General features: G+C 34.9%; 1 protein-coding gene across 7 annotated transcripts in view; it reads right to left on the bottom strand.

The window, feature by feature from the left end:
* Positions 1–27,338, bottom strand: part of SGCZ (sarcoglycan zeta) — a 1,125,109-nt gene that overhangs the window by 317,716 nt on the left and 780,055 nt on the right. The gene's annotated exons all lie outside the window — the stretch shown is intronic.

The following is a 27,338-nucleotide window of genomic DNA, read 5'->3' as shown; positions in this document are numbered from 1 at the left end:
ATATTTTTCTTTAATCGTTAGAAAATATCTTTCCTATTTGGCACCACTGAGAATTCATGTGGATATTTGACTTTGATTATGAAAGGAAGTACAGATTTTTCTGGTTAGCTCTTTCTCACATCCTGCATTTAAGTCGCTATAATTGACCTATGTGCCTGTCATTTTCCTGTTTGCCCTCACACCCATGCCTTCCTGTCATTTCGCTCTGCGCACATCTCAAGAAGCTGAAAGCGTTTTGAGTTAGCTTTGGCCCATGGGAGGCGCTGATGTGAGACTGGAGGGCAAGAGGAAAGGGGAGTATACAGTAAGACCTTGGTTTGTGAGCACAGTTTGTCCCAGAAACATGCTTGCCATCCAAAGCACTTGTACATCAAAGCGAATTTTCAGAACCATTGGTTCAGTTGTGATCATGTGATATTTGGCCTCCCGTGCTGCTCCTCGTACTGCAAGGCATCGCTCGTTTATCAAGTTAAAATGTATTAGAAATGTCTGCTCCTCCTGCAGAACGCTCGCGGAACCAGTTACTCGCAATCCAAGGTTGACTGTATTTGCTTCCTCCTCCACAGCACCATATTGAAGTCCCAGCGGTGGCTTCAAATCCTCTGGATGACAGCTCTGGCCGGGTGGTCTCTTTTCCATGCTTTAAAGTCCAGCCTCGTGGCCTCAGCTGCCCACACCCCGAGGGCACCCCCTCCTTGCCTCTGGATGGTGCTGGCTCCTGAACTCTGGCGCTTCCATCTCCTTAGATTGATAAGCGTCGCCTGCAAGGGTCAACTCGGAGTTGCCTCACTTCCCCTTATTCCTCTGTAATTAGTTTTCCCTGCTAAATCCCCTCCTTTGAAATATATGACACGGATTCCACTTTTCTGACTGGAGGCTGACAGATAAAATGTAGTTTGGCTGAATATTTAAGCTCTGTAAGTTATTTCACTATTTTAAGGTTATGATGTGAGTTATTATTGCTTCACATAGGCTCCCCGTGAAACTATTATTTTTTCTCACACATATTCCATTAAGATTTAAACTGAAATGCACTCATAAAATTCAGTACCATCAGATAAATTTTTTTTTTGACTTGTGAGCTGTTTTTATCCACCTCAATATGCACATCAGTGGTTATTTAATACATCCTCTTCCACAGAATATCAAGTACGTTACGCAAATCAATTTGCTTTTAATATGCCCTTATATTGAGAATCACACTTGCCTAAATTATGGCTGATTTGTACCTTTAAAAAACAGACGAAGTATAAAATTAAATGTGATGGAAATGTTGAGTGATTCTGTGTTAAGAATATGTATATGTGACCATAGCAGAGCCTTAAAATTACTGATTTTCAACAATGATTTCCAACTATATTGTGTCCACAGCTGTGACGTGTGTCACCTAATTTACTACTTGTAATGATTATTTAAGTAGGTAAATAATATAGTTTTTATTTATTTCTATTTATTTTTAATTTTTAAAGGTTATTTATTTATTTTTGAGGGAGGCAGAGACAGTATGAGCAGGAGAGGAGCAGAGAGACAGGGAGGGAAAGAATATTAACCGCGCTCTCGGCTGTCGGCACAGAGCCTGATGTGGGGCTCCAACTCATGAAACCACGAGATCCCGACCTAAGCTGAAAAACGAGTCAGTTGCTTAGCTGACTGCACCACCCAGGCACCCCCAAAATATAGTTTTTTAATAGACTGAAATATTTGCAGAATTATATTTCGAACAATGTCTTGATCACTAACATTTTCAATGGGAGCTAAGCAGGTAACTTTGAACATGGGCGCGAGCAAGTTTATATTCCGAGAAGCCCACTTAGCTCACCTTTGTGCTGGTTCTACTCACTAGCTGTTCAGGTGTTGCTACATGTTGTTAATTTGTTGTTACAGGTTTCTTAATCATTGCTATAGCCAATTCAAATACTAAACTTTTAGCATATTGTCTGTCATATTTTTCAGACAGGAACTTTCACCTTTAGAAAATTTAAGATGGTTGCCAAACTTTACCCAACTATGTAGTCGTGAATTCAGGATGAAGACAAAGATCTCCATACAACTATTTCCACACTTCCTCCTCTTATGTAATATCTCTCTTAAGTATCAAAAAATGTTAATTAACATTAGATACAGAAATCAAAGTGGCATAGAGAATTATAGGCATGGGATATATGAAAGTGTAATTCACATGTTATTCCTATTAAATATTGAGTAAAATATAATATTGTTGCAATGTCGAGAACTGAAAAAGGCTCTCATAAAAATGAAAAAAAATCCCCACTAGTCACAGAAGAATCATTCCAAAAAGTTTCCCCTGGCACATTTTTATCCCTTGTGTATATTTCGTTGTATCAAACAGAGGCTTTCAAAATGGTAACTTTGTCCATTCTTTCTAAAGAATCTCCCAAAGCACCTAAAGATGCTTACATGCTTGAATTCTAATTGTTGGGAAAGATGTGGTCTCTTGAATCTTTTGTTATCACTTTCCTCTTAACTGTTTTTTCTTAAGAGCAGGTATTAACAGCCACACAAGGGGGAGGGGATAGTTATTTAAGGGCAGAATGTGATATGGGTAAGCAAGGGGGAAAGAAACGGAGGTTGCATTTTAGAGAATTTTAATTATTGTAAATGTACTTCCTTTTCACCGTCTTCAACTACCTTTCCTACTTCAGTACCTCTTGTAGAACATAGATACAATATTCAAAAGAACTAAAAGAAGTAGAAATCAAGACAACCAATTTAGGAGCTAGTTCCACATCATAGAGTTAGGGAAATTATGAAAGGTAAATCATCACAGTGCAGAGACCCAAAGAGAAGAACTGAATTTGCTTTTTTGGTATTTGGAGCATCAGCTGTATAGACTATTCACTTAATGAACTTTCTGACCACAGGATCTACTCAAACAAAAGCTGCTATTTACAGACATGTCCTAATGTTATAAGCAACACCTTTTAGGCCCCTGGGAGTTGTTTTTATCACACATTTCCTCCAACCTTCTATTCGTAATGTCCAATCGGTCACTACACAGGTCTTCACTCTTAATAGCCTCACTGCTACCATAATCTTCACCACCACCCTCACCCTCTGCCCTGGACTTCTGGACACATGTTCTGATTATCCTACACTTCCAAATTTACTTTTACCCAATTGTTTTTAATTCCTCCCCCCCCCCCTTTTTTTTTTCTGGCCACAGCAACTTCTTTATAAATCAATTTATGTCACTTCCCTATTTAAATCTCTCAGTCACATCTCATTGCATTTAGATGGTCACAAAAACCCAGGTTATCAGATCTACCACTCAGACCTCATCTCGTCTTACATGGCAACTTGCTTACCAGACTCTGGCATTTGTTCATTTTCTTAAATTTTTCATGTTTTTGTCTGCTTTTGGGTCTTTTCTATTCCTCTCAGTCTCCAGCTAGCTAAGAATGTTCAGGTTTTAGATTAAATATTTACTTTATGCTTGAGATTTTGGCCAACCCCCTATTCTATTCAAAATTATTCTTCCTGTTATTCTCTTTTGTAAGAAAATATATTATATATTCCTTCATAGAACATAATACAAGTTTAAATTATATAATTACACATGTATTGATTTGGTTAATGACTGCCTCATTAACTAGGTTTTAAGCTGCAGGATCATTTCTGTCTTTTATACACAACATGGAGCAGTGTTTCGCACATAATGGGTTCTCAATAAGACATAATGATTTAAGTTTCTGATTGACCATTTCAGAGATATGATGGTAAAAATCAATCAGTCGCTTATTCAAACAAGCAACATACATTCATTCTGCATTTATCTGTACCAGAAATTCAAATGAGCATTTATAATATACAGCTTTAAAACAGTTACTCTCAGGGGGCCTGGGTGGCTCAGCTGGTTAAGTGGCCAACTTCAGCTCAGGTCATGATCTCATGGTTTGTGAGTTCGAGCCCTGCATCTGGCTCTGTGCTGACAGCTCAGAGTCTGGAGCCTGCTTCAGGTTCTGTGTCTCCCTCTCTCTCTGCCCCTCTTCTGCTTGTGCTCTGTCTCTCTCTCTCAAAAATAAATATTCAAAAAAACTTTAATAAATATAATAGTTACTCTCAAATCACACTTCCTCCTTAGAAATTTCTGATGTGTGGCTTTAGGAGGGAACCTGATAAAATGAAAACTTAAAAATATATGGTTTGGAAATTAACATGGTTCATAGAATCAAATAAGTAAATATTTCTGTTCCCTCTCTTTTGATCAGTTTAGACATCCAGCCTTTGGTAATCAAGGACACCTGGCTCAGAACTTCAGATAAAGAGGAGTGGATTAATTTTCATAAAAATATTCTACATGTCATCTCAATGAATTTGTCAGAAGAAGAGACAAAAACTATCATTAAACAACAAAAAAAAAAAAGAAAAAGAAAAGAAACATTGTCTAACTTTTACTTTGTACGGAGATGCCAGATCCAAAAATTTGCATTAATTTTATTTTTTTAATTTTTTTTAATCTTTATTTTTGAGACAGAGAGAGAGAGACAGAGTGTGTGTGGGGAAGGGGCAGAGAGAGAGAGGGAGACACAGAATCCAAAGCAGGCTCCAGGCTCCTAGCTGTCAGCACAGAGCCCGACGCAGGGCTCAAACCCACAAACCACGAGGTCATGACCTGAGTCGAAGTCAGAAGCTCAAACAACTGAGCCACCCAGGGGCCCCTAAAAATTTGCACTAATTTTAATAATAATATATGTTATTTAAGACACTCCTGCTATTATATGTAAGTGAAAATAGTTAAAGGTAACCAACATATTTCTCAAAATATTAATGATCACTTGTTGAGAACTTTGATTCAATCCAAACTTCTGGTCTTATATAAATGAAATATACTGATGTGTATATACTACAAGACATATGCGGATATACAATGATATGCAAAGTAGGTGACCAGTAAGCATATATTGCTATGGAATTTCCAAATTGAACAATTATTTTTAGTCATGGCAAATATGACTCAGTATATGGAAGAGGAGACAAGTCATTCACCCTAAAAGTGAGTTTATAATTCTCACCAGAGGTAGAGTAAAGCTAATGAATTAATTAAAAGTTATTTTTTTTGGATATGTCGGCTTTGAATATACTGGTTTGATGACTCTGAAAGGCAAAATTGACTTTTATTTAACAACAGAAGGAAAGATAAGAAAGGATTGATTTTTAATAACCCAGTGGATCTCCAAGTTTAACTGTTCTCTAAAAAAAAAATTGTAAAAGGACAAAACTAGATTTGGGGATTATAACATGGGTATCCTGTGTAATTCTAAGTTAATATAAAAAATAAACAAGAGTTTCAATTAAGCTTCCATGTCAAGCACACTTCTTTTCAAATTGAAGCTGGCTTCTCTCTAAGGAAAAAAATTAAAACAAATAGAGACTTTAGTTTGTCAGTTTAAACAAATGACGGTGCTGACATTTTCTTCAATGTTTGCCTCTTCTTTTTCTTTTTGAGAGCAATTTTGAAAGAATCAGAAAGTTCCTGTGTTCTTCAAACAATTATGATTTTTGATTAAAATATTTTAAAAAGATACAGAATATTTAGATTATAAACCATTGTATTGTGCAGTTAAAAGAATGATAGGTTTTGTTTTTTGCTACTCTTCAGATTTACTTTTTTAAATTGGAAATATTTTATACTGAATAATATTATAAGAACATAAACTCTCCCCTTAGAAACCACTCTGCAGTTCTTAAACAGCATGAAGTACTCTTCCTTAAAATACTATTTGTGCTCTTAAAAAAAAAATAAAAATGTTTGCAATAACATTGTCATAAAAAACATTGTTTTTAGCCTTAAGACATATAAAATACATTAGCATTCTGTTGCTTAGGGAAATTCTTAAGTTAGTGACCACTTTAATAAAGAAAACTTCTGGTTCATTACACATAGTGCCTAATTATGCTGAAACCAAGATCAAGTCTCTAATGAGAATGAAAGAACGATGAATAATATAATACTTCATCAAGTTAACATAAGAATAATTATATATTTCTTCAATTACTTCCCTCAAATTCTAAACTTTCTGAGGGTATGGACCATATCTATTATTGTATTGTATTGTATTGTATTGTATTGTATTGTATTTTTTTTTTAATTTTTTTAACGTTTATTTATTTTTGAGACAGAGAGAGACAGAGCATGAATGGGGGAGGGTCAGAGAGAGGGAGACACAGAATCTGAAACAGGCTCCAGGCTCTGAGCTGTCAGCACAGGAGCGTGATGCAGGGCTCGAACCCACGAGCTGTGAGATCATCGCCTGAGCCAAAGTCACATGCTTAACTGACTGAGCCACCCAGGTGTCCCTGTTATTTTAAACCACTATATAACCACTATCGAATAAAACATCTAGCACATTGTCAATATTCATTAAATACCTGTCTTGTGAATAAATACTATTTTAATAGTAGCATTCTATAATTACATGATTATATATAAACACATTCAATATTAATCATCAGTGAAACACACCCACTCAACCAAGTCTCAAAACCGTGGTCTCTTTTCAGTACAAATACTCCCACACATTCCATGTGATCTAAGGGGAATTGAGCCAGCAAATACTATTTCAATCACATAGTTCCATTGAAGAAATGTGAAAGAGGCTGACAGGAGGATGGTGCATACATGGAAAGGAAATGATGAGTAAGAATATACTGTGTTTTCCTCCAAGGTAGGGGCGCGCATCTCTCATTCATAACCATACGTACATCCTTCCTCCAAGCCAGTGCCAAGCTTAGTGCTGACATTTGAAAATCCACTTACAGAAAATAATGATGTGTACAGTATGGTATTATCAAATTCTAATTTATCCTGAGGGGTAGTAATGTAAAGAATACCATGGGCTGTGGTCTCATAGACTTGGACTCAATTCCTGATGCTTAAGATTGAGAAACCTAGCCTCAGTTTGCTTTTGTGTAAAATTCCAACAGCTCAGATCCCCATGTATATTTTTAGGGTTAAAGATAATATATGTGAAGCATATAGTAGAGAGTCTGGCCCATAGTTTCTATCTAATAAACAACAGCTATTATAATTATGTCTGTTTTCCTTTGGATCGCTGGATATGTGTACATATGAATGTCTAATTCGTATGGATGCAAAACTGTGGTGAAATATTCAAATGAATTCCATTTCCAATTTAAATAGATAATTTCAGCATAAATGCTGCCAGACCTTGCCTTTTGCAGCTGTTCTGTTTAAATAATTCACCTAGTCATCAGGTAAAAACACATACTCTGCATTAACGTTAAAGAAGTGCACAACAGTGAGCATCTTAATGAGTAAACTAACCTTTTACTCAGCCTCATTTTCTTGAGCCATTCATTTTAATCAAATATTACAGCCAACCACGGTGGGAATCTCTCACAGGGGTAATGTATTCAATGTGTACCTATGCTGCATATTAAAGGCTCACTAAGGATGTGCACATGACAAGGTAGAAAAATTCCCAGCCACGACTATAAGGATGACACAATTTTAATTAAAATAGCTGCATTTGAAGAGTATTTGACATTTGGAACCTCGATGGATGTAGATGACAAATAAAAAAAAAAATACTTTTTATCATGTGTATTATTATTTAAGTTGTGGCATTTAACCAGGTACATTATGTGAGAAAAGTAAAACCACAACAAATATGGCACAAAAACAGACACATAGACCAATGGAATAGAATAGAAACCCCAGAACTAGACCCACAAACGTATGGCCAACTCATCTTTGACAAAGCAGGAAAGAACATCCAATGGAAAAAAGACAGTCTCTTTAACAAATGGTGCTGGGAGAACTGGACAGCAACATGCAGAAGGTTGAAACTAGACCACTTTCTCACACCATTCACAAAAATAAACTCAAAATGGATAAAGGACATGAATGTGAGACAGGAAACCATCAAAACCCTAGAGGAGAAAGCAGGAAAAGACCTTTCTGACCTCAGCCGTAGCAATCTCTTACTCGGCACATCCCCAAAGGCAAGGGAATTAAAAGCAAAAGTGAATTACTGGGACCTTATGAAGATAAAAAGCTTCTGCACAGCAAAGGAAACAACCAACAAAACGAAAAGGCAACCAACGGAATGGGAAAAGATATTTGCAAATGACATATCGGACAAAGGGCTAGTCTCCAAAATCTATAAAGAGCTCACCAAACTCCACACCCGAAAAGCAAATAACCCAGTGAAGAAATGGGCAGAAAACATGAAGAGACACTTCTCTAAAGAAGACATCCGGATGGCCAACAGGCACATGAAAAGATGTTCAGCGTCGCTCCTTATCAGGGAAATACAAATCAAAACCACACTCAGATATCACCTCACGCCAGTCAGAGTGGCCAAAATGAACAAATCAGGAGACTCTAGATGCTGGAGAGGATGTGGAGAAACGGGAACCCTCTTGCACTGTTGGTGGGAATGCAAATTGGTGCAGCCGCTCTGGAAAGCAGTGTGGAGGTTCCTCAGAAAATTAAAAATAGACCTACCCTATGACCCAGCAATAGCACTGCTAGGAATTTATCCAAGGGACACAGGAGTACTGATGCATAGGGGCACTTGTACCCCAATGTTCATAGCAGCACTCTCAACAATAGCCAAATTATGGAAAGAGCCTAAATGTCCATCCACTGATGAATGGATAAAGAAATTGTGGTTTATATACACTATGGAATACTACGTGGCAATGAGAAAAAATGAAATATGGCCTTTTGTAGCAAGGTGGATGGAACTGGAGAGTGTGATGCTAAGTGAAATAAGCCATACAGAGAAAGACAGATACCATATGGTTTCACTCTTATGTGGATCCTGAGAAACTTAACAGGAACCCATGGGGGAGGGGAAGAAAAAAAAAAAAAAAGAGGTTAGAGTGGGAGAGAGCCAAAGCATAAGAGACTGTTGAGAACTGAGAGCAAACTGAGGGTTGATGGGGGGGTGGGAGGGAGGAGAGGGTGGGTGATGGGTATTGAGGAGGGCACCTTTTGGGATGAGCACTGGGTGTTGTATGGAAACCAATTTGACAATAAATTTCATATATAAATAAAAAAAACACAACAAATAAATACATTTGCAGCTAGTGTGTGAAGCTCTTACTACAAACTGCAAAAGTCAAACTTCGCCTCAGAATTTTAAAATAATTTTAGACATTATTATGCTTTGAATAAAACCAATATATTAAAAATCAACCAAATTCTTACTATTAATAGTAGATTCTTACTATTGATTACTTACTATTGAACTTAAGCATACGTATCAACAACTTTTTGAGTTGATAAGGTCACATGAGATAGTATCATTAACCAAAGCAACATAATAATATGAAAATATGAGATATTGCTTTGACAATCTCACAGGTTATTACTACTTTATACAAATCCACAAAAGGGGCAGATAACTTGAAGGAAGTCCAGAACGTATTTCGTACAGTCAAGATTAGCTCTCCTTGCTTGGGGCACCTGGGTGGCTCAGTAGGTTAAGTGTGCAACTTCAGCTTGGGTCAGGATCTCATGGTTTTTGAGTACGAGCCCCACATTGGGCTCTCTGGTGTCAGTGCAGAGCCCACATCAGATCCTCAGTCTCTGTCTCCCTGCCCCCCCCAACCTCTCTCTCTTGTGCGTGCTCTGTGTCTCTCTCTTTCAAAAATAAACATTAATTAAAAAAAAAGATTAGCTTTCTTCTGCTCTCTCAGTTATCCTTTCTTTTTAAGCTTAATCATATATATATTTCTTTATTCACTAAGTTTGACAATTTTGTCACTTTTATGTCTTTCTACTTCCTTTGTAAAAACCAAAACACGAAAAAAGAGTCCTTTCCTATTTTTTTTAAGATTTCTATCACAGGTAAATAGTATGGGCCCTGTTGGACACAATGATCTTGTTTAAGGTAAATGGTTACTTGAGGAGTAGATAGTGAACTGTGTCAGATCCCTGGATGTTATTATATTATGATGCTAGGTTAAGTATTTTTCTAATTCTTGCTGGCGATGTTGATTCCTTAGGTTTCAGTCAGTCTTTAAATTGCTTAATGTTCTAAAGACAATGCCCACTCTACCTCTCTCTTTTTTCTAGAGCACTAAAATCACATTTCCTTCCTCTCCAGCTGCTTAATTGTCCTCTGCACCCTATAAGAACACACCTGTATACTAAACACAGAATCTGTCTTATAAATCCATCCATCCATACATCTTTTAGATGGATGATAGGCCCCAGGAAAGGTAATCTTGTCTTTGGTCCATTTTGTTCTTTATCTAGACTCCTAGAACTTTGCAAATTTACAATAAAAGTGTGCTGAATGAGTGAACACATCACTTACTCTTCTCCAGTAAGACTGTTTTCTACCCCGATTGTTCCTTAGATATTTCATCTAGTCTTTTTCCTTAATTCATAACCCCTGAAAATAAATTGGCATGATTTGATTTTATATGTTTCACAGTACTCGGTCCCTAAGATTGTTATTTTTAATATCAGATGAATGTTTGCAATCTTAATATTTAGTGGGACTTACACATGAACTTTTAAGAGGTTAAAAAGGAAAAAAAGAGAAAACTGAAAGCAACATAACATATAGAAACACACACACACACACACACACACACACACACACACACACCCCTTTTAAACCAAAAATTGGTATTTATATTTCTAACCTGTTATCAGTTTCTTATTTTGCCGTTGTTTAGCTTAGATACGTCATACATTGTGACACTCTGGTCCTTATGTCCTTAATTCAGTGCTGCTCACATTAGAGTGTGCACAGGAGCTCCCTAGAGAGTTCAGGTTGGATTCCTGGGTGCCAATCTCAGAGATTCTTACAAGGGGGAGGACTGAGGGTTTTTAACTGTTATACTTTGAAACCTGCCTGAGATACAGTTAGGCAAATAAAAAGGCCATCATTACTTCATAGATTATATAAGTTTATAAACCATCTCAAGTATATGAATAAGTCATGGGATTCAAAAGGATTTAGTTTAAGAACACAGAAAAACCTGTGAGATGTTACCTCAAACCAATGCTGTAGGCACAGGCATAAATCATCACTAATCTACTGTAATAGCATAACGAGAATGTTGGCCACTCATGATCAAAAGCGGTGTACTTTAAGGAATATTTTGGAACTGGAGAGAGGTGCCTTCCGGTTAGTATGTGTAGAGGTAGGTGAGTAAATACATATGTTAGTATTTGAAACATTTCATAACAATTGTTACAATAAAGCACTTGTGAAATTATGATCATAAAATTGAAATGGGAAGATTTAATATCATTGAGAATCTACTTTGAAATGATTGTCTTGAAAAATGCTTAATGCTGATGAAGGAGACACTTAAAATTAGAAATGAACTTCAGGAAAATCACTGTTAATTCATTTCTAAGCTCATTTAATAATATTTTGGAAAATTGTGCTAAATGGGGTTCTTGAAGATTTTACAAATTTATGTCACTTTTTTATTAACAGAAGAGTGTTTTAACAATGGAAAAAGTAGATTTTTTTTTATAATTTCAGTGAATTTCAAAGAAATAACACTTGATTCGTTGGGTCCTTTGATATTAATGAAAAGGGAGCATTAAATAATGTTTCATCAGTGCTCATGATTCACTTAAATGTAAATACAAGTTTTCCACCATATAAACACCAAAATTACATTATAATGGATATGTCTTTAAACTAATTTAAAAAATCAGTTTATTGCAACAGAATATGAGTGTTTCCAGAAATACTATGAGTTTCTAACTATAAGAAAACACACAGGAAAATTACTGAGAAATAGGAATGAGCCATTGAGGTAACTATTTCAATACATAGTATTTTTGAAAGCATATCTGAATAAAAATTAAACTCTCCTTGCTTCTGAAAATAGCAAAGATGAAACAAATCAAGCATTAGTGAGTCAAGAAATTGGGCATGTTGCCATAGAAATCACACTACCCTACTTAACAAGAAAATGAGTGTAAATAAATTAATTGACATCTTCCATGAAATTTTTCTTCATCTGATTTAGGTCTCAGCTTAGCACTTTTGAATAGCTCCTTAAGAAGAAAGTGGATTTATTGAAGATATATTGTGTTTAGATTTTTTTTCTTGAGGGAATGGGTGAGAGCATGTCTTGCAATTTAAAGAAAAGGTTCAGACAAGCCACTTCTACATCTTTGACCGACAGGAGACTGCATGAATTTGCTCATCCTGCATTACCCAGAGAAACAGTAGAAGCACTGAATATGAACTGGCCAGTGTGGCTCACTGGATTAAGAACTGCCCTGGTTGCCAAAAACATCCTTTCCTGCCTTGCCTCAATACAAGAAAACCTAAACATTACCATCGCTTTTTTTGTTTTGCAATAATGGAAACCTGTGTACTTGTTTTACAAAGAACTTTTGCAAAGAACTTTCCAATATGCTATGTCATTTTATCACCAGAAAATCCTGTGAGTTAGAGAAGGCAATTTCTGTTCATATTCTAAAACTACTTGGGGAGATTACATGGCAGGGCCATAGAGTAAGCACAGAAGCCGGCTGTAGACCAGATCTAATTAGTGTATTTCTACCGACATGAGGAAATATTTCCAGAAGGCTTCTTTTAAGGTGGATATTTCCTGTGAGAATTAACATATTTAGAAATTGAATTAGATACGTATATATTTAGAAGACTGAGCAACTTTTATTTGTTCTATATAAAAAATTATATTTAGTTTCTCTTTAGTGTTTCGTGTCAACACCGAATTTCCACACTATGGATAAATCATCTCATAATATTAGGAGAATGAACAATAACAGAAAAGATGTGTTCTGGAAAACGGGAAAGTACTTGAAATTACCTCAAGCCCACAGTGACACCCATGAAGAGCTGCCTTTGTAGGTACGCTGAGTAGGTGACAAGCAGGGTGACAGGTCCAGATGAGGAACAGAGAAAGATTGAGACAGGAGTAAAACCGTCCCTTGTTTACAATGTTGTCCATGGGTATTGCTCAAAAATATATATTAATGACACCTTTACTTGGACTCAAAAATCAAATACCATGGTTATTTTAATTAAAATCATGGCTAATAATGTTCTATTATATTCATACAATAGGCATTTTTCATCATTACTGCAAGAGGCAAGCTGATGTTATGAAAGAAATATTCTATAGTAGGCACATCTGGCCAATTTAGTAGCTTGGTGGCATTATGTACATCATTTAGTCTGTCTGGGTCTCAATTTCCTTCTTTGTAATATGGGGAGAGCAATAACCATCTTATAGTTTATTGAAAATTAAATAGAACAATAAATGTAGAAGTGATTGCATACAATACATAAAGTATTATTATGAGAAAAAAAAGTACATTTGGATGACACCGTTTTCATGTCACCAATGACGTCGAAAAGAGTTGAGAGTTAGGGAAGGCATATGAAGAAGACTCAGTTGTGAATTTGGGTTTTTGGTTGTTTGTTTTTATGTTTTCTGCATTCAGGATCAAGCTGGTTGCTTTGAATTTTCTCAAGAAAATAATAAATCTGAGGAAGACACAGGGAGAGCTCTTACTCCCCGTTCAACATGTTTTTGAGATCATATCATAAGAGCCCATCTTTGAATCTTCTGAGAGATGAAAATGAGGTAGCTGGAAAAGTAATTCGAATGTGCCAAATGTTTAAATATTGATCTAAGGAATCTTCAACTCAATTATTGGTGCAATTGGCAAGTATGGCCCAAAATGGAACACACAATCAATTTTTCCTTCAGTAATTCTAGAAAGAGGCATATATTCTTTTCTTTATGTAAATTTTAAATATTTCAACTCTGAACTCCTCTGATGGTTATGTTAATAGACTTATCACTCAATATTTTTGTTCATAAAGTTCAGATATATCACTCTTATCACCATGGTTCCTCTCAATTATTTCTGGAACAATCATTCTTTTTGTTGACCTGTTGACTTTTTCCAACTTTGAAAAAAATATATATATATGGGTTTTGGAGATACATCAAATGTAAACATTATCTTTTTTTGTCTTTCTCTCAATTTCACCTCGTCCATTCTACCAGCTACATTTTTATTCCATTGTCATGATCATAAACATTTATATTCTTTCCAAAATAATAATAAATCTATAGTTCTTTGTCCATATGTTGGCCAAAAAAAAGTTGAAAACAATGAGGCTAAATTACAGTATTAAAAATGTACAAAATTTGATTAATGTGAACTCCGATGTGCTTCTTTATTATTTCAAAGACAATTTTCCCAGTCCACTAAAAGGAAAATATTTCTAGCATTAGAGGCCAATGATTTTTTTTTATATAGTTGAATAACTCTTTAAAATTATGTCTCACTTTTAATTCTGTTCAGACCTCAACTACAAAATTTAGTTTTTCTTTGAATTTTGAACTGGCATTTTTATTGTTTTGGTTGTTTAATCACGGATCACATTTTTCCCCATCACACATTTAACATTATCTGTTGAAGAAATAAATTTTCCTTCCTAACCCTGTCAGATTTCCTTCCTGAATCTGTTAGTCCTTAGAACCAGCTGTTTTGCAGTCTAGGCCTACCATGTCCTGGGTGCTTTGCGAGGTGGTATGGATTCAAGGGTACATAAGGACAGACACATGCCCTGCTTTCATCGTGATTTTATTTTGGGGGGGGAAAGAACTTGCTATATTGAGAAAAGCAGTTTAATTGGATGTATACCATGAAGGCATTTGCCACCACATTAAAAGTATTCCATCATGATCTGGGCCTTATGGGGTTCTTCCTAAGGGGTGGAGAACTGAGACTTTGTGTTTAACAACTGTGAACAACAGAAAGCTGTCTAGATCTAAGGAGTTCATTGTGGAAACATTAGTTCTAAAAGAGAAAACTATTACAGAAAAGGGACTCCTTACAGATATGCAGAAAAGAGGATTGCCTTGAAAGAGTGATAGTGACTGCCAGTCGTACGATTACATTAACTGTACTACGAGGAGGCATTTATACCTTCCTTCAAAAACTACTTTCGCAGAAAGGAAATTATTTGCATCACTTTTTTGTTTATGAGATGGTTTGTCTCATTGTTTTACCTACTACTATTCAAATGTGGTTCACAAACTGGTGTTGATTTTCAAGTAGGCAAACTTGATTAATGCCCACCAATAAGATAAATATAAAACTGGAGACGAAGTGGAAATTTTTGTGAAAATTTGACTTTGTCACAACGAATTTCTTGCATTTTATAAAAGTGTTGCTCTGTAAGACATCGGAAGTTACAAAAAAAAAAAAAAAAGGAAGAAAGAAAAGAAACACTAAGAAGCATTCCTATCCATAGATAGTTTGGGAAGTAGGCTGCTGCTCCTATATATAACCAAGAACACATTGAAACTGGACATAATACAAACCAAAGTTTTGTGGGTTCAAATCACTTTGATCAGAAACATATCGGATGCCTCAAATGGACACTCTGTAACTGCAGGCTTAGAACAAAGTTAAATACATCTTAATGCTAACTATCTGCTGGTGCTTTTGATTCGGCTGCATGGCCATGCCATCTAAATGTTAATGTTAAGTATTTACTGGCTTGTTTGGTTTCAATTCCATCACAGCCCAAGAAGCTCAGAAACAGACCAAGAAAAAATACAGTAAAACTTTGGTTTGGGAGCATAATTTGTTCTGGAAACATGCTTGTAATCCAAAGCGTTTGTATATCAAAGCGAATTTCCCCATAAGAAATAATGGAAATTCAGATGATTCGTTCCACAACCCCAAAATATTCATATAAAAATGATTACAATACTGTAATATAATACAAAATAATAAAGGAAATACAAAATATAAAGAAAATAAATTAACCTGAACATACCTTTATGATCTTCGTGGATGGTGTGAGGGAGACAAAAGAGAGGAGGGTTATTGTGTAGGAAGTTTTTCACTAACAGATGTTGACTACAGTACACTATTAATAAACTCCTGTCATATACTTTATTGAATGTAAGGCAGAAGAGGAAAGGGTCTATATCTGCAGGCAGCCTGACCTAAAATGAAGCAAAGCATTCCTAAGCTTCCTTTTGCATGGAAAAGCAAAGGACTGTCCGTAGGTGCTATGAAGTGAGAAAAAATACACTAGTGCCAGTTGCAGACACATTTCAACGTTCCGAAAAATCACTGATTTCTGCCAAACACCACTGTCTGAGACTGAGAATCTGAGCATGGGAGATGATCACCATAATCTCTCAGTGAGCGAGAGAGAGAAGAACCATTGGCTCAGCTGTGATCATGTGATGTTCGGCATCACGTACTGCTCGTACCACAAGACATCGCTCATTTATCAAGTTAAGGCTTATTAGAAATGTTTGCTTGTTTTGCGGGACACTTTCAGGACAAGTTACTCACAATCCAAGGTTTTACTGTACCTTAAATTTTAAGAAAAGCTTAATAAAAATACTTAACATATTGCTAAACTCATAAAATAACAAAGATGAATCAAAATTTACTCAAATTAATTCAAAACCTAAAAGGAAAGGTTTAGTGAGTGAGCTAAAGTTACAATATCCACCTGAGTTTTTGGTCACAAATAAATATCCTACCAGCTGGGCAATGTGAGTTACATAATTTATCTTATTCCACTCATTTGGCCACTAAGAAGTAAGAAATAATGTTTTGTAAGTGCTCCCTTATCTACAGTTGTTGATATAATTTTCTCTCCACCTATTTATCAATTTATTTTCAATTTTTGTCCTATTTGAGGTTTTTGTCTCACTATACTTTCATTATTAGTCTAAGATCTTTCGTTTCCTTTATGAACCTAAGCAGCATAAAAAATAACACTTCAATCATTTACTCCCCTCCTTGCTCAAGTGATACAGAAATTGCATATTTTTTTTTTACTATTTCTTGATATAATGGCAGCTATAGTTGTTGTTTAATGAACATAAAATTTCAGCTACCAATTTCGATGTTACCCCAGTTTACAACAAATAGGGTGAACCTGATTTGGAGTAACGTGTGCTTGATTTCCATTTCTGTTAAACTTCCAATTTAGAATTAAGAATACTGAATACTGTATTTATTGAATTCAAAGTCCAGCTGTTATGCTGAAATGACTAGCAGTTGTTTCCATAGTGATAGAAAGCATTTACCTTTCTCAACCTCAATATGATTACAGAACAATGGTTTATTTTCTGCTTCACAATTCATAGGACTGAGCACCAAATATGATTTGTTGGAAGTGTATTTTCTTCATTTGCTGTTAACAATCCCTTCTAGCATCGCTACTATACAGATCATATTCATTTTATTGTATTTATTGCATTCACATTCTATATTACAATCCAGTTTGTTAAGCTGCCTTGAATAGCTTATGATTTTGAACCTGTAATAATTCTAGTTTTATACCTTATGCACTAACTTGACTCTAAATTTTTCAATCTTATTTTTTTGTTGTTCTCAGAATTCTCTCAAAGGTGGCTGAAACATACAAAAGGAAAGAAAAACACATCTTCACAGTCATGTAGTATATACCTTAGCACAAAACAGAGTAGTCACCATTATTAATTATTGCTTTATTCACAATTACCATACAATTACAATTTACAACAAAATGTTTGATTGCATCTCAACTCATCTTCTGAGCTCCGTGTATTGTTTCCTTGATTTTGCCCTTCATTTTGGCTTTAGTGTATCTCAATTTTGCATTCTGGGTAAACTAATCTTCAGGAGCCCTAATGTTTTCTTCACCATTTTTTTTAATCTTCTTACATGTATTCCTTTTTATTCCTTCAGTTGCTTGACAGATACCAAATTGATCAAAAGACTTGAAGTCTAAACTCAGACACCCGTTTTCCCAACACGGAGAGGTCAGGCCCCACTTTCCAGAACCATAGAAAAAACATATGATTGGCACATGAAACAATAACTTCCTCCCAAGGCCCTTGGTGGAGTATGTTTGTGCAAGCCTTTCCCATGTAAATGTTTCTTTACTCTTCTTTTCCTTGTGAAAAATTTTTTTTGAGAATTTTATTGTTATTCTCTTAGAATAAGGACTAGTTGCTTTATACTTATAAACAGTTCTTTCTAGATTAATGAAATGGCCTGTAGATCTTTCCTGATCATTTTTTTCCCTACTTTGTAATACATCTGTTAGAGGTTGACCAGACTATTTCAAAAGACATCTGCATAGCAGCACTTTGAGCTCTTTGGAATTAAAATTAATGAGATTTTTAAAAATTATTATGAGTTGTGATTTCCTTCTCCATTTTCCCTCATTCACTTAATCAAAAATATATCTTTAAAACTTCTGAGAGGATTTTGTCAGAACTATTTCCTATAAGTAGTCTAGCATTCTTGTATTTGAAATTACATCACCTATACCAAAATATTGAGAAATGCGGATCTCACTTTTCCCTCCCTTCTTCTGTCACACTACTTTAGGCCAGCATTACATCACACTGTCTTTTTAAAGGACATTATTCTTCATTCTGTCTTCCTCCCCTTCGCCCTATAGAACAATATCAGAAAATTTATAACATTTTCTAAAATTTTAAGTAGAATTCCTCATTTCAGAAGGGTCGCTGTTTTTCTTTTTTTCTAAAAGTATAATTCATCTTGAAACATCCAAGGCAATTTCAAGACAATTTTTTCCAATGTCCAGATTTAAAATTCCTAGACTTCTCATAAGTTATCTACATGACGTCAGGCAAGGCCATAACGGTCCTATGGTGGAGTGCCCAGAGAAATATGATGTTTGGTCAGATAGGATCATAGATTTGTTCTATTCTTTTCAAAATTTGAAATGAAGACTGAACACAGTAAAGAGCAAAGCATGTATAAGAAACTCAGAACTAAAAAAATACTCAACACTGAAGAGCTAAAAGCTTTACCTCTAAGATGAGGAACAATACAAGGATGACCACCCTCACCAGTTTTATTCAGCATAGATAGTACTGGAAGTCCTAGACAGAGCAATTCAGCAAGAAAAAGAAATACAAGTCATCCAAATTGGAAAGGAAAAAGTAAAACAGTTTTAATTTGCAGATGACTTGATATTAAATACAAAAATCCGTAAAGATTACACAAACACACACACATACATGCGCGCACATACACACACCCACAAACTGCTAGAACTAATAATTGTATTCAGTAAAGTTGCAGATACAAAATCAATATACAAAAATCAGTTGTATTTCTATACACTGAAAATGAACTATAAGAAAGAGTGATTTAAAAAATAAACAATCCCATTCACAATTGCATCAAGAAGAATAAAATATTTAGGATAAATTTAACCAAAGATATAAAAACTATGGCGCTGATGAAAGAAACTGAGTAAGACACAAATGATGAAAGGGATCCTGTGCTCTTGCATTGGAAGAATTGATTTTATGAAGATGTCCATACTACTCAAAGTTATCTATAGATTCAATGAAATTCTTATCAAAATTTCAATGACACTTTTTACAAAATAAACAATCCTAAAACTTTTACGGAATCACAAAGACCCCCAATAACTAAAGCACTCTTGACAAAGAACAAAGCTGGGGGCATCACAGGCCTCGATTTCAAACTGTATTATGAACGTATAGTAACCAAACCAGATAATATTGGCATAAAAACAGGCACAAAGATTACGAGAAAAGAACTGAGACCCCAGAAATAAATGCATGCATACATGGTTAATTAATTTACAACAAAGGAGCTGAGAATATACAATGAGGAAGAACAGACTATTCTATAAATGGTGTTAGGAACACTGAGCAGCCACACCCAAAAGGTGAAACTGGACTGTTATCTTCCATCATGAACAAAAATCAACTCAAAATGGACTAAAGACTTGAATGTAAAACCGGAACCATAAAATTCAAAATGAAAATGGACTAAAGACATGATTGTAAACTGGGAACCATACAACTCCTAGAAGAAAAATCATAGGCTCTAACTTGTTGGTCTTGGTGATAAGTTTTTTGTTTTGACATCAAGAGCAAAGGCTACAAAAGCAAAAACAAAAACATACGATTGTATCCAAGTAAAAAGCAACTGCACACAATGGAAACAATCAACAAAATGAAAAGGCAACCTGTAGAATGGGATAAAATATTTACATGGTATATATTTAATAATGAGTTAGTATTCAAAATAAATAGAGAATTCATACAACTCAATAGCAACACACACACACACACACACACACACACACACACACACACCAAAAATCAATTGAAAAATGGACAGATGATCTGAAGACATATTTCTACAAAGAAGGCATGCAAATGACCAACACGTACAGGAGAAAGTACTCAGCATTACTAATCACGAGGGAAATGTGAATCAAAAACTACAAGGTTTACCATCAAAAAGACAAGAAAACAAGTGTTGACAAGGATGTGGGGGAAATAGAATCAATGTACACTATTAGTGGGAATTCAAATTGGTGCAGCAACTATAGAAAACATTATGAAGTCTCCTCAACAAAATTTTTAAAAATGTTTATTTATTTTTAGATAGAAAGAGAGAGAGTGGGTGAGGAGCAGAGAGAAAGAGAGAGAATCCCAGGCAGGCTCCTTGATGTCAGCATAGAGGTCCATGTGGGGCTTGATCTCATGAACTGTGTGATCATGACTAAACTGAAATCAAGAGTCAGCTGCTTAACCAACTGAGCCACCCAGGTGCCCCAAAAAACTTTTATAGTCTATTACATGATCCAGCAATCCCACTTTGTGTATATATCCAAAAGAAATAAAGACAGGATATTGAAAAGATATCTGTACTCCCATGTTTATTGCAGCATTATTGACAAAAGCCAAGATGTGAAAACAACCTAAACATTTGTCAATGGATGAATGGATAAAGACAATGATATATATATATATATATATATATATATATATATATATATATGCACTGTTTATAACTACAACAAAATACATATACATATATAAAATGGAGTATTATTTAGCCATGATTAAGAAGAAAATCTTGCCATTTACAACAGCATGCATGGGTCTTGAGGACATTAATGCTAAATGAAATAAACTGGACAGAGAAAGACAAATACCACATGGTGTCACTATATGTAGAAACTAAAAGAAAAAAAGAAGTCAAACTCATAGAGTAGAAAAGTGGTTGGCAAGGGGAAATAGGGAAAGTTTAATAAAAGGATACAAACTTTTAGATATAATAAAAAGGTCTGAGGGTCTTATGTAAAACATGGTGACTATAGTTGTTAACACTGTACTGTATAATTGAAATTTGCTAAATGGTAGAACTTAAAAATTCATACCCAAAATAAAAAAGATATCTGAGGTGATGAACATGTTAATTAATTAGATGGGAGAATGCTTTCACAGTGTATACATATATCAAATCACCACAACGTATATTTTAAATATCTTGACATTACTAAATCATACTTACATAAGGTGCACTTAAATAAAAAAAAAATATAAAGACTCCTGGAAATTAGTGTGTAAGAATGAACCCTAGGGAAAGGGTTTACTGTCTATCTTGTGTCCTCATATGTTTAAGATCCCAGAATAGAGCTTGATACATATTAAGTAGTCTATAAAATATCTCTTAAATTAAAAAATCTGAAGGAAAAATAGGTCCCATAAAGAGTAAAGCTTTCTTAGAACTCAGAATTTTACAATAAAAATTTTAAGAATTTTGGAGGCAATTGTAGGGACCAAGATTTTTTTTTAACCAAAACGAGGTCAGTCTTGCTTTAATATAGTAACATAAAATTTTGATATTGGCAAAATTATGCAACCCATATATATGTAATTTATTTATTCAAATATCCTTGATACATATACAACTACAAAGATTTAAAACCCATCTGGTTTTCATATTAATTCAAAAAACTTTTTAAATGAGAAAACACTAATCTGTTTGAAATGTACTGTTAGTCAATAATGCAAAATATGGGAAAGTTACATGAGATTTATGTTTCAGCTAGAATTACTAGGTTAAATAAAACAAATGTTTATGGAATAAGTATTTAAACTTTAGCAATGAGATCAGTTTTTTTTTGTTTGTTTAATAATTGGAAACAAACTATTTTTATGCTGAATAAGTACAGTAAATAAATATATATATATTTATAGTTATATGTATATGTATAGATACAGATATAGTTGATGATGATGATGATTTAATAGGAAAGATTTAGTGAGGCTATGTTACTTCCCTTGATGAAAACTGTTTTGCAGGCAATTTCAGGCTACTTAATTTAAACACTGAAAATCTCATTATGAATTTCAGCTTCAAGGATGTCATGGATGCCTCAGGCAGTCAGTGGTGCAAAGCAAAGTGAAATACTGTAATTGAAAACTATAAAGAAAACTCACATTTAGGTTGAGTTATTTTTCTGCATAATGTAAAAAATTACTTGTATAAAAAAGAATGGTTTAAGACATGGAGAACAGACTTACTGGATTTGCTGAATAAAAGGGCCTGTGGGGATATGTAGATGAGCTAGCATAGTTTTCAAGACCTGCCTGCACAAATTCAGAAATACATAAGAATTGCTTTTGCTACCCCAGATCTTTCCTAGTCATCATCACTACTAAATTTCACCATTTGTTTTGGAGACCATCAGTGCCCATAGTTAAGCCCTTTCCTTCTTGTCAGTATTATGTGTGTCAGATTTTTTCTGACTACAAATGCTATCTTCCTAAATTTTCAAAAAAACATTGTTAATTGCAAAATCATGTTTTCAATGAATACACTTGTTTTCAATGAATACACGTTTTCAATGAATACAATTAATATTCCATGTTACTCTTAGTCTCCTTTCTGTCCTTCCTTCCTGCCCCCCTTCCTACTCTCCTTCCCCAACTCTTTTTTCTTTTTTCCCTCTTTCCCTGCTAAAGATCAGTTATATCATATTCAGGTAATTATTGAACCATTAAAGTATAATATATTCAAAATAGAATACCTATAGGGTATAACGTAAATTAGTAAATACTATGAATTAGTGTTGGTTTAGAGAAATAATGGAAGGCTTCAAGGACGCAGAGATGTGAAACAATGTAACTCCTCCTCACAAATTTCACAGAAAACGTAGTGTTCTGAATGTAAAGAGAGAGGAGCATAGGGATAAAAAGAATGGAACACACTATCATCAGATCATGAGCAGGCTTCTCTACAACATTAGGTACAAAAGCTTGTTTTTCTCATTGTAATGAAGAAAATACTTGTAAAATATTCAAACCATTCAAACATTCTGGATTAAGAGAGATAATATATGCAAAGCTTTTAAAGAGGTGATTGATGCTCAGTAACATTCAGTAAACATTGTGTGCTCCCACAAAATGCTAATGAGAAATTTAAAGTTCTGTCTAAAAAAAAACACAAAAAACAAAAACCCATCTTCCCAATCCCATTATAAAAAAAAATTGGTTCATATTTCTGTATGAATATACTGAAATACATACACACACACACACACACACACACACACACACGTGTGTATCTTTCCCACAGAGCATCGTAGCATCCATTCTATATGCAGAACTATCAATCCATAATTTATTCTTTTACTCAAAATAATATATAGACATTTCAAATGTTAGGGTGTATTTACATGTATGTCAACATGTTCACATATCATTAACCAATCACTTACTGATAAATATCTGAATTACTTCCAATTTTTTACCATCTTAATCAATGACAAAATTGAAATTTCTACTATTATAAAAGACAATAACTTTTTTTAAAAGTTCTTAACTCCTTGAACACTTATATAATGAGGTAATGTACAGACTGTTTTCCTGGCTGTTGAATGACTGGTATAACTAAATTAGCTATTTTATTTTATTTTATTTTTTAATTTTAAATTTCATTTATTTATTTTGAGAAAGAAAGAGACAGCATGAGCAGGGAAGGGGAGAGAGAGAGGGAGAGAAAATCCCAAGCAGGATCCACGTTCAGCCCAGAGCCCGACGTGGGGCTTGAACTCACAAAACCATGAGATCATGACCTGAGCCAAAATTGAGAGTTGGGTGCTTAACCCTCTGAAGCCACCCAGGCGCTCCAATTAGCAATTTTAATATTAACACATATTATCAATCTAATCACTCATAGTGAGTAGCACCAATATATTTTCAAAAGGTTTCTCATCAATTTTCCCATTTTCTATCCTATTATTTTTTCTAATTATTTATATTTACATAATTATTCATTTCTAACTCATTTGTAAACACTCTTCCTATAGCAAGGATATTAGCCACAGCCTTCTAATTTTTTTTTAGTGTTCATTTATTTTTGTGAGAGACAGAGACAGAATGCAAGTGGGTTAGGGGCAGAGAGAGAGACAGAATCCGTAGCAGGCTCCAGCCTCCGAGCTCTCAGCACAGAGCCCAATGCAGGGCTCAAACTCAAGAGCTGTGAGATCATGACCTGAGCGCATCAGATGCTCAACTGACTGAGCCACCCAGTAGCTCCTAGTCGAGCTTTCTAAGGAGTGAACTGAATGCCAAGTCCCTTACGTCTCCTGCTGGCTGGTTAAAGACCGGGTCAGCTGCAGAGACAGTCCGTCACTTCCGGATGAATGTGAAGTCCTCTGTTTGTCCCAACTTGGCACATAAATCATTTTGTAAGTGTGTAGTGATGTGAAAAAGACTGAAAAGTACATCTTGCAACTGTATTTGCAAACAGGGCTTTTACTTTGTACTTTTTCATTTATTTACTTTATAAGATTTACTGGATGTTTTCCACTTTCTGTAGTTACATTTATCATCTTTCCCTTTATAATTTTAAAAAGTAGTAAGAGAGACTGGAGATCTAAGCCAAAAGTGTGTCAGTATGAAATAAGAGTAAAAAATAATAATAAAATAAAGAAGACAGCAGTGCCTAGGTGGCTCATCGGGTAAGTAACCAACTCTTAATTTCGGCTTAGGTCATAATCTTGAAGTTCATGAGTTCATGCCCTGCATCGGGCTCTGTGCTGACAGCGTGGAGCCTGCCTGGGATTGCGTCCCCCCTCCCCCTCCCCTTCATGTGCTGTCTCTATCTCTGAAAGTAAATAAATAAATAAACAAACAAGCAAACATTAAAAAAAAGAAGATATTGTTAGCAGTTACCATTTATTAAAGAAAGATCAAAAACACTAGAAGAATAAAGAGACAAGAGGGTTATGAAACCAAAACAAGAACACAGATTCAGATATTTTAAAGCAAATATGTACCTAAATATTATTAACTCCAATTGCAAATTCATACATAAATAATTTCATTTGTTCTTTCCATGTATAAGAAAGGCCAAGGTTCATCATCTGTTTATTCAAAAATACTTATTGAGTATTTTTCAGGCACTATTCTACATTCAAGAGTTCAGTCATAAAGAAAAGAAGCAAGCCTCTCATGAAACTTAAATTCTAGAAAATAAAGCCATATTATAAAAGGGTAATAAATAAAGTTTGAGATACATCAGATGGTGATGTGTTACGGGGGGGAAGGCAAGGAATGGGGTTATGGATAATTGGCAGAGTGTGGGAAGCAAGTGGGAAGGTCAGTTTTAAAAAGTGTGGTAAGGGGACATACATGCCCACACATTTGGTTAACAGAAGGTAGTCAGTGCCCTTGACAAAAAAAATGTATTATGTGTTGGTAGCTCAAGCCAAATGGCAGTGGGCTGAAAAAGTATAGTCAGAGAAACAGAGCAGGGAGAAAACTTGCTTCTAGAGTTGTAGTTCTGGAAAGGAGAGGGATGGCGAAAGAGATGAAAGGGATCGTAAGGCTGAGGAGAGGTCTTGTTTATTTCTATTTGAGCTTAATTTAGGAAAACATCAGCATGTTTCTGAACTGAGGAAAAAAGCCAGAGAATGAATAATTAATGCAAAGTGGACTCTGGATGCAATGTGAGAACACAGGATAAGGTACATTACCCTCTAACAGGAGGAAACTAGAGATAATGAAATGTGCATGCATAGGAAAGTATACGAGGTGGTTGCTGAAATAAGTAACTTAAAGAGAATGGCAAAGATTGAAAATATATCCTGAAGGGAATGAATGGATTATAGGGAGAATGAAAAAACTAAGATAAAATAAGATTCTAGTTGGCTCTAACACTACCTTTCATAATTATTACTACCTTTTCTTATTGAAGTAGATATTTTATTATTTATTCTGGAAACCTTGACTTAGTACTGTAAATTAGCAACCCAGTAATGTTAAAATGAATGAACAGAGGTGCCAGAAAGGTTCATTCAGTTAAGTATTTGACTCTTGATCTTAGCTCAGGTCTTGATCTCAGGGTCATGGGTTTGAGCCCTGCTTTGGGCTCTGCACTGGGGATGAAGCCTGCTTAAAAACAATTTAAGAAACAAAACAGATGAACATAAGGGAAGGTAAGCAGAAATAATATAAAGACAGGGAAGGGGACAAAACATAAGAGACTCTTAAACATAGAGAACAAACAGAGGGTTACTGGAGGGGTTGTGTAAGGGGCATGGGCTAAATGGGTAAGGGGTTGTGGGAGGGGGGATGGGCTAAATGGGTAAGGGGAATTAAGGAATCTACTCCTGAAATCATGGTTGGAATGTATGCTAACTTGGATGTAAATTAAACAATAAATTAATTAATAAAAAAATGAATGAGTGAATGAATGAATTACAGGGTAATGTGTAATGTAGTAACAGTGTGTATATAAAAGTCTCTTTGCCAAAGGCATTTTCCTACTATGAGGCTTTACATCAAAAAGAATGAAGACATTTTTGGACGAGATAAGTTATCTAAATGCTTCAGATCAACCACAGAATTTTTTCTCCTTTCTCCTGGAATACGTTAGGGAGTTTCCTGCCCCCAGCTCATTATGTTTCCATAAGCAACCTCTTCTTTTCTCCCCAGGAAATTAGAATATTGATATGATCTCCATGCTACTGGCCTCACTTCTCCCTAGTCCTCTCTTTCTCTGTCATCACTATTAGCGTTTTATAGGTCTTTGGCAGTAATTTCTTCTTGGATCTAGCCACATAGCTATCTGCTTTAAAATCTTTCCATTAGGCGAAAGATATAACAAACACCAGACTAAAGGGTAAATTCAGAGAAGACTGAATCTGGCCATAGGGCAAGCCAAACACATTCCAATTTTAGCAGTAATTAACCTAATATTTATACATCAATTTACCTAATATATAACATATTAATAGCATACAAGGCAAATATATCAATATAATAAAAATGCACTTACTATATCTATAGGTATATGTACTTTTATTCATCATTTTAACTTCAGTGCATAGTTTTGTTAGTTCTCAAGTCAAAGAAGATGCCAGGGGTTTGATAGATCTACAGTGTTACTTTTCCAATCACATTTCTTGTTCTCTCCAGTCATACAAAGAGGCCAAAATCTGTAGTATTTATATCTTTGTACATCATTGGGATAATAGATTATT

Source organism: Herpailurus yagouaroundi, unplaced genomic scaffold, assembly GCF_014898765.1.
Source record: "Herpailurus yagouaroundi ecotype Mexico unplaced genomic scaffold, PumYag 181, whole genome shotgun sequence".
In the NCBI taxonomy this organism is placed as follows: domain Eukaryota; kingdom Metazoa; phylum Chordata; class Mammalia; order Carnivora; family Felidae; genus Herpailurus; species Herpailurus yagouaroundi.
This window is presented reverse-complemented; position numbering and strand designations above follow the sequence as displayed.